Below are 10,305 nucleotides of genomic sequence, written 5' to 3' on the forward strand. Positions count from 1 at the left end.
GAGACGGAGTTTGGCTCTTGACGCCCAGGCTACAGTGCAATGGTGCGATCTCAGCTGACTGCAACAACCTCCGCCTCCCAGGTTCAAGCGATTCTCCTGCCTCAGCCTCTTGAGTAGCCGGGATTACAGGTATGTGCCACCATGCTGGCTTTTTTTTTTTTTTTAGTAGAGAGGGGTTTCTCCATGTTGGTCAGGCTGGTCTCGGGAACTCCCGACCTCAGGTGATTCGCCTGCCTCGGCCTCTGAAAATGCTGGGATTTCAGGCGTGAGCCACCGCACCTGGCCGGTTACTTTGTAGGTTACTTTGTAATTTAAGTAACATGAACGCAGGCCGGGCACCGTGGCTCTGGCCTGTAATCCCAGCATTTTGGGAGGCCGAGTCCGGTGGATCACCTGAGGTCGAGGTGGAGACCTGCCTGGCCAACATGGAGTGAAACCTCGTCTCTAGCACACATACAAAAATTAGCATGTTGCCTGGTGCCGTGGCTCAAGCCTGTAATCCCAGCACTTTGGGAGGTTGAAGCGGGCAGATCACCTGAGGTCAGGAGTTGGAGACCAGCCTGGCCAACATGGTGAAACCCTGTCTTTACTAAAAATAGCTGGGCGTGGTGGTGTGCGCCTGTAATCCCAGCTACTAGGGAGACTGAGGCAGGGAGAATCACTAGAACCTGAGAGGCAGAGGTTGCAGTGAGCCGAGATCAAGCCCTTGCCCTCCAGACTGGGTGACAGAGCGAGACTCCGTCTCAAAAACAAAGTCCAACTAAAAATAAAAAACAAATAAAAAATAAACAGTCTAACAAGTTGTAGAGACTACATTTCATTAACTTACACTGTTTTCTTTGTTAGTTTACACTAAATAAAATTTCATTGTTATTTATTCCAGAATAGGCTAGAAAGGTATAATGGGCTCTTTTTTCCATTGAAGATGAAAAACAGGAATGATTATTCTTGGCTATTCAGAGGTCCTTGAAGGTCCTTGGATCTTCACAAAGGAACTCACAATTTCTGTTCTTCTGACTTTTATCCCTAGTGAATTGACGGAGTCTCACTCTGTCGCCCAGGCTGGAGTGCAGTGGCTTGATCTTGGCTCACTGCAAGCTGCACCTCCTGGGTTCACGCCATTCATTCTCCTGCCTCAGTCACCCAAGTAGCTGGGACTACATGTGCCTGCCACCACGCCCAGCTAATTTTTTGTATTTTTAGTAGAGACGGAGTTTCACCTTGTTAGCCACGATGGTCTTGATCTCCTGACCTTGTGATCCACCCACCTCAACCTCACCAAGTGCTAGGATTACAGGTGTGAGCCACCGCACCCGACCAGGGGTATTTATAGTCTTATTGATCCCAGTTCATGTGATTATTCATATGATTTGCCACTAGAGTTATTCCATAATAGGCAGAATATTTACCACATTACCTTTCTAAAATCTAAATATTTTTGGATTGTAATTTCAAAGAAATCTGACTTGGAAATCTTATTTTGAAATCTGATTCTAAGGAATTAGGATAAGCTATTGGAAAATATCACAAATGACAAAAATTTTGCATTAAGATAAAATTGTTGATAAATTTAAATCACTTTGCAGCTGAGCGTGGTGGTTCACACCTGTAATCCCAGCACACTGGGAGGCTGAGGCAGGTGGATCACGAGGTCAAGAGATGGAAACCATCGTGGCCAACATGGTGAAACCCCGTCTCTACTAAATATACAAAAAATTAGCCGGGCATGGTGGTGCGTGCCTGTAGTCCCAGCTACTCGAGAGGCTGAGGCAGGAGAGTTGCTTGAACCCAGGAGGCGAAGGTTGCAGCAAGCCGAGATCGCACCACTGCACTCCAGGCTGGTGACAGAGCGAGACTCCGTCTCAAAAAAAAAAAAAAAAAAAAAAATTCAATTACTTTGTATATATATGGGTCTAATTTTTAAAAAATTGTAAAATATCCTATACCTTCATTAGTATTACTTATTTGTTCTTGTCACTCCATCAATGTGAGGCGTAAATAAAATTTGTTAAGTTAAAACTTTCGGTGTACTTTCATTTATTTATTTATTTATTTTGAGACAGAGTTTCGCTCTATCATCCAGGCTGGAGTATAGTGGCATGATCTGGACTCACTGCAACCTCCGCCTCCCAGGCTCAAGTGATTCTCATGCCTCAGCCTTCCAAGTAGCCGGGACTACAGGCATGCGCCACCATGCCTGGCTAATTTTTAAAAGTCCTATATCTTATAAGAACATTAGAGTTCTGGGATTATTTTTTGTTTTTGTTTAAGAGACAGGGTCTCACTGTATTACGCAGGCTGGGGTGCAGTGATGTGATCATAGCTCACTGTAGCCTGGAACTCCTGGGAAAAGCAATTCTCCCACCTCAGCCTCCCCAGTAGCTGGGACTGCAGGTGCTTGCCACAATGCCCAGCTAGTTTTTAAATTTTCTGTAGAGATAGGTCTCACTATGTTGCCCAGTCTGGTTTCAAACACCTGGCCTCAAGGGATCCTCCCCACTTGGCTTCCCAAAGTGCTAGGATTACAGGTGTAAGCCACCATGCCGGGACAAGAACATGAGACTTCTCTTGCCATTTTTTTGTATCTAAGTGGAATAGCATAGTATTATGTGTCAGTGTTGAATTATTTTAAAATATTATGCACTGAAACATGCTAATAATCTGGGTCAGTTTCTATTTTGACCTAGGTTTAAACATATTAGCTAACATGAGGGGCCCAACATTAATAATGATTCCATACCATCTCCTTATTTATTTATTTATTTATTCATTGAGACAGAGTTTTGATCTCTTGCAAAGGTTGAAGTGCAGTAGCACGATCTTGGCTCACTGCAACCTCCACCTCCTGTGTTCAAGTGATTCTCCTGTCTTAGCCTCCCGAGTAGCTAGGATTACACCCACCACCACAACCAGCTAACTTTTGTATTTTTAGTAAAGATGGAGTTTCACCAGGTTGGCCAGTTTGGTCTTGAACTCCTGATCTCAAGTGATCCGCGGCCTTGGCCTCCCAAAGTGTTGTCATTACAGGTGTGAGCCACTGCCCCCAGCCACCATCTCCTTTCATTAAAAATATGTGAGATGAAAATAATTTGAGGGCAGTTATTTTCATAGAGTCATTTTATCAAACAGGGATTAATATTAATGACTAGTATTATTTATCTAAAATTATCTCATTTTTCTAAATTCTCTGACTCGCTAATAATGTTAAACATTAGGTTTAATACATATAATTATGTCTGTGTGGATGCACTATGTAAATAAATTGTTTTTAACATTTTGTAAGGTCTGCTGCTTTACAAGTCTTATTATCTTTGCTCCATTTTTGATACCAAAATTTTAACTGTGATAATTAGGCTGGAGACACCAAATCAAGGATATGTTTATATAATCACTCTCAAGGATCTCAAGGGTCATTTTCTGGTTACATTATGAAAATTGTAAAAGGAATCCAGTATATATTCCAGATAATAGCTCTTGATAAATCATATACATCTATATAATAGCTATAGATATAGTTTAAGATTTAGATCTAGATATATTCAGCAACTCTGTAATTTATCGAAAGGTTTTGGTTAAAATGTAAGACATTCTACATTAGAACTAATGTAGAATTAGTTCTAAAAAATTGGTTGCAATGAAGAATGTTAACAACTTACCTTCCTGTTTTCTCTGAATATGGAACAATTCGATATAGACATGGAAGTAAAGCATAATGAACTTTGGGAGGCCAAGGCGGGCAGATCATGAGCTCAGGAGATCGAGACCATCCTGGCTAACACGGTGAAACCCCGTCTCTACTAAAAATATAAAAAATTAGCTGGGCGTGGTGGCGGGCGCCTGTAGTCCCAGCTACTCGGGAGGCCGAGACAGGAGAATGGCGTGAACCCAGGAGGCGGAGCTTGCAGTGAGCCGAGATCGCGCCACGGCACTCCAGCCTGGGCTACAGAGCCAGACTCCTCCGTCTCAAAAAAAAAAAAACAACAACAACAACAAAAAAAACAAAAAACAGAAGTAAAGCATAATGAAATAAACATGTGATCTCTGTAGCTCATGGTGGTGTTGGCGTGGTGCTTAGCAACAGGGATTTTCCTACACTACACTCCAGTACAGAGCACAGAGCAGAAACTTTATCGCTAAATTTACCGCACAGCAGAGGCAGAACAGAATTCATTTTCACTGCAGGCTGGGACATCCTAAAGAGAAAAAACGTGGAATGGGTGATATGAGCTACCCTAGTTTCTTCTTTCTTCCAATATCTCCAGTCACCTCCACTACTGATCTAGTGAACACAGGCGCAGGAGCAGTGCCCTAAACCACATTCCATGTCCTTCATTATCTTTGTCAGTCGAAATTCAAAGGAAATATTTTAACTCAAGTAAAAAGAAGACCACAAAAGAAAGATAACCCACATGGGGATAGCAGAACTTTTTTTGTTGTTGTTTTAAAATCTCTTGTTTTTGGCCACAGGCACTCTGAGCTGGAAGAAAATATTTAGGAGAAGGATGAGAAATCCTTCTGTGTTGAATAAGGGAATTACTTCCAGATGGCAGTGGCATAAATCTACCATGAAAACAACCATATATATATATATATATATATATATATATATATATATATAAAATGAAATATGTTTATAGAAAATGTCTTGAATCTTTTTAGAGTCTAGAGTCCTTCTCAATGGCCTTAATTTGAAAAAATAGCCTCAAATTATTTTATTTAATTGAAAACTGCAAGAGATTAACATTTTCTCCTCATAAGGTCAAGTATTTTTCTTTTGAATGAAGAAAAGAATAATACATTGCCTGTAAAAAATTAATTCTTTGATTTAGTAGTTAGCAGTGAACAGTTGATATGGTTTGGATGTTTTATCCCCTCCAAGTCTCATATTAAAATGTGACCTGTATTGTCGGATGTGGGGCCTAGTGGGAGGTATTAGGTCATGGGGGCAAATCCCTCATGCATGGTTGGGTTCCCTCCCCTGGGTAATGAGTGGTAAAGAGTTTACAGGAGATCTAGTTGTTTAAAAGAGTGTGGCACCTTCCCTCTCTTTCTTGCTCCCTCTCTTGCCCTATGACATGCTGGCTCCCCTTCAAATTCTGCCATGATTGTAATCTTCCTGAGGCCCTCACCACAAGCAGATGCTGACACTATGCATTGTGTACAATCTGCAGAACCAAGGGCCAAATAAATCTATTTTCTTTATAAATGACCCAGTCTTAGGTATTTGTTTTACAACAACACAAACACACTAACACACTGGTGAAAATAAACTTAAATACAGATACTAATATAAATTTAAAATGCAAACTAAGAGTTGTAAAATTTATATTTCCCCTTCAAAAAATAGCATTCTAAATTCTCTCCTTACTATTTGTTTGGCTTTATGCACTTCCAACTTCCTATGCTCAAGTTTTCAGAAGATATTGAAGAACATCACATCATTAGAGAGAAGAAAAGGAAAAATTGGCTACAAAAATTAACCAATGTATTGAATTAATAGAGTTTTGCGGAACAATTTTTGTTAATGGAGTTTATATTTTTAGGTATAAATATTTTTCTGCATGATATATTTAGACAAAGTTTTTTTTTAATATAGGATATTTGCAGCAAATGGTCCAAAGGATCCCAATTATTAAACAAAACACAAATATAAATTGATTACAATATATCAAATATGCCTTAATAATTATTTCAGGTAGCTATAAAAAGTAGAGTTACAAGATTGAGAGGTACTTTGTCTTCTGTGAAGGCTTTAAAAACATGAAGCTACATTTCCCACCATCAAAGATTTACGTGTAAGAGATTTGTCTTCATTTTGTTTTAATTAGACCAAACGATTTGCCCATGGGGCATCTAAACTTAGAATGAGTTTGACATCACAACACAGTCTATATTCTCTAAGGAAAAATGAAAGGAAACTAAAGGATTTTATTTTTCAGATATCAAATCACAAAACAAAACAGTCCAATTTTCTTTGGGTTCTCAGTGGTACATTTATGTCTTCAGGGTTTTAAAAAACCACACCATTTTGCATGCTTAAAAATAAAAGATTCGGTTCAAGAGTTCATCTTTGTAACATCTTGGCAATTTTTATTTAAATCTCTAGGTCTAAAACTTTGCTAAAATAAAAAATATTTAGCGAGAAACAAGTTTACATGTGTTGCTTGCTGAAAGAAACTGCTAAAGGGAATGCATTAAGATATGGAACACAATTATACAAAGTAAATACTCAATTGAACATGCCAGAAGTTTCCTAAATTTAAATTGTTAAATGGCCATCGTGGAAGAATCACTTTTGTTTTAAATTCTATAATAAGCAAAATAACTTTCTTATATAGAAACATTTGTTCCTTTGTGTATGAACCAAATCAAATATCATATATAAATTATACATAAGATATGAATCATATATAATGTAGCTTATCCAAACATATTTTAGATGAACCTGTCAGTATTTTTTACATTATCAACACAGAACTGTTTTAAGATAAATAAATCATGTATTCATTTTTCATCTCAATCAATATTTATAAGAGATGACATAAGTTAGATGATTCAGCTAATCTACACTGAAAGCAGTGGATAAGTCAATTACAGTTTTTGCTCAAATATGGAAAAAATCTGACTGATTATAATCAAAATCATTAACTGTCATTTACTTTTCCTGAAAGCTCTTTATTTAATATAAAATCTAGACATAAAGAAACTAATTTATCCTCTTAAGTGCTATAAACATTTTCTCTCATTTCATTATTTTTTTAGTTGTCAATTTTGATAGTGTTCAACTAGAAGTCGCCAATAGGCAATCCACTAACATAGGTTCACAGTTCTCATATATTTTCGAAACACTGAAATCAACCTGTCCCCAACTCCACTCCAGAGGCTAATGTTGAAATATCCGCCAAAAGCAATGCCAAACAAATATCTCTGAAATATAGAGAAAGTTGGCTATTATAATTCTCTTCATATTTATAATTTTATGTATATATGAGAGACAGCAAATATTACACATGAAAAATAATACATTTTACTTAAAAACATGCTAAGGTCAGCCGGGCGTGGTGGCTCATGTCTGTAATCCCAGCACTTTGGGAGCCGAGGCAGGTAGATCACGAGGTCAGGAGATCGAGACCATCCTGGCTAATATGGTGAAACCCTGTCTCTGCTAAAAACACAAAAAAATTAGCTGAGAGTGGTGGTGGACGCCTGTAGTCCCAGCTACTTGGGAGGCTGAGGCAGGAGAATGGTGTGAATCCAGGAGGCAGAGCTTGCAGTGAGCCGAGATCCTGCCACTGCACTCCAGCCTGGGCAACAGAGTGAGACGCCATCTCAAAACAAACAAACAAACAAACAAACCATGTTAAGGTCTATAAGGTCTACGACTTAGTCATTTCTTAACTATATGACCTTGGGTGTGCCACTTACTTAGTTTCTCATTACTTTGGTTTTCTTTCTTGAAAAGTGAAGAATTGTTTTCTTCACAATTATCTCATAATTGTTTTCTGAAAACATAAAACACTAGAAAACATTGCCTGGCATTGAGTAAATTATTAGTTTTTAGTATTAGTACTGATTCACAATTTTCCTACTGAAAATTAGATAATGACTCCTCATATTCTGCATGATTTTATAGGATATAAATTTAGATACAAATCAAGACATATTTGAAATAACGTTCTATACATTCAACCTCACATTTAGTGAATGAAACCCCACATTTCTATTTGATAGCGTAGGTGACATTCACATCCTATTTTGCCTCATTATTGAACACTGTCTTACCTAATTTTCTAGATGTCATAATTTATTTACTGTTGTCTCGTTTTCATTGTGGTGTGTATACTGCATATTTTGAGACACGGTACATTTAATTGAGTTATTTTCTCACTCAAAAATAAAACTAGTTCCACATCCATTGAATCTTCAGTTTAAACTTAGAATCTAAAATAAAAAAAACTCTTCTATGGCAATGATCATAAACTGGCAAACTGATATCTCATGGGTTGGATTAAGGCTGACTGACAGAATGACCTTGCAGGGCCATGTGTGTGCATGTTTACTCACCTTAAAATAAAAGAATTTTCTGTATGGGTTTATTTTACTAAGATTAGTGAGCCTTTTAAATGAGTCAGGTGCTTCTGATTCATCATCTACGCCCCTGCCCAGTCTCTCTGTACTCACAAATCAGTCTGAGTGATGTAACATCATTTGAAGGTAGACTGTGATAAGTTAAAGCTGCATATTATGAACTATGAAGTAACTACCAAAATAAAAAGTTACACCTAAAACTTAATAAAGAAAAAAAATAGGATCATAAAAATCAACATAAAGCAGAAGAAAATATGCACCAGAAAAGCATATGATAAAATAGAAAAGAAATAGTGAGATATTAGATTTAAAACCAACAATAAAATAATTATTTTCGAAGAGTAGATGAAATATAAATTTGAGGCTACCAATTTATTAAGTGGATTTTGAGGACAGTCACTGTATTCTTAAGAAAGTTCTATTAATTTTGCAAATACTTTGAGGGGTATAAAAATACGAATAAATTGTACACTAAAGACAATAAGTGATGATTAAGTACTTTATCACAGATGCTACATATTTCGCAAATCCAGTAGAAATGTAATCAATTTGTTTGACAGAATTTCAGTCTTTCTAGTAACAGTCTTTCAGATCAAAATTAAAGAAAATCATATTGTATACTTGAGCCATGTCCTTTATAGAGTCTTCATGCTCGGTCATAGGCTCAATTGCATTTGTCTGATAAGAATTATAAATAATATGACAGTTATTTCAGTTAATATGTTCTGTTAATCTATTTCAATTCAGAAAAAAACTAACCTATTTAGTTTTAGGATCTAATATATGTGAACAAATTTGGGAGGATTTCTTTAATAATCTATATGCATTCTTTGTTTTACATTCTTTCAAGCAGACATATGACATGGACAAATATGTGCAAACACAAAATCACTGCAGTATATTAGAATGGAAATGCAATGGCAGCATTATTTTTCAGTAAGTTATTGGGTAAAATATCTGAGTCATGCTGAGTACAAAATATTTTGTTAAGGCTAATTAGGTTGCAGATTACAAAATGCCCTAATAGTACCGATAAACTAGACTCACCTTTCTCAAAAGAAAGTGACTAATAATATTTTGTTGCTGAGTTAAACAGAATAAATGTCTAAGAACTTAGCCATAAGGCTGAGATTTTAATTATATATTAAGGTGTTCAGGTTAATGTAAATCAGATTTGCCTTTCTAGATAAAGAATCCAGATTGACAGTGGCATTTACATTGTCATTAAATCTTAAATAAACACTAATTTCCCATTGCTTGCAAGAATCTGACCTGGAAAAAGATCAAAAAAAGGAAATACTATAGAGTTTTTTGTTAATTATCAAGCTTTTCCTTTGTGTTTTATCAGATATATAACCTTTCAAATTGAAGCTGATAATCACATGAAATAGTTTTTAAAAACTGCTTGTTGGAGTCAAATGACTACTCTTGGCTTTTCTTTTTTTCCATTTCCATTTATAATAGCCAAAAAAAGTTTCTTGTCACTGTTTCTAAATAACACCATGACCTCTTGCTCACAAATTAAAATGTATTGCAATTCTCTAAATAAGAACAATCTACCCCTTTCTAAAATTTCAAATTAAATGTGCTTTATTTTAGTATACTGACCTACCCTGCATGTATAAATTAAATGTAAAAAACATTTTATGTTTAGTAGGGTTGAAAATGAGACTATTTTTCCCTTATTTTTTCTCCTTAAAACTTATTAATTCCTTTTTATATTCTAGATCTATAAATACTAAAATATTCTATCTATTAACTGCTCTAATCTTCATGTAACAGTGTAGGTTCTACCCATGTAACAGATGAGGAAACCAAGGAGCACAGTTATTTACTAACTTGCACAAGGCAAGTTTCAAAATTGTCTTTGAAAATAATGATTGCTTTTAAGGTTTATTCTATAATGGTTTAAGATCATGGGTTACAGAAGTAGAACAACTGTGTCTAATTACTAGTTCTAATAATTCTTATGGAGATTTGTTGAGATTTTATACACACATACATGTTTGTTTTTGTGTATAAGTATACATATAACAATGTATTAAACGTATGGATTAACTGTTTAATATGTGTGAACTATTATATTCATTACTTGGCATTAATGTTTAGGTTGTTTCAATTTTACCCTCAAAATGTAATGACTTTTTGAGAGCCTATATCAAATTATTGGAAATACACATGTATTTTTTAAAGGGATTAGGGATTCTTAGTATTTGA

Source organism: Pan troglodytes, chromosome 22 (genome assembly GCF_028858775.2).
Source record: "Pan troglodytes isolate AG18354 chromosome 22, NHGRI_mPanTro3-v2.0_pri, whole genome shotgun sequence".
NCBI lineage: Eukaryota > Metazoa > Chordata > Mammalia > Primates > Hominidae > Pan > Pan troglodytes.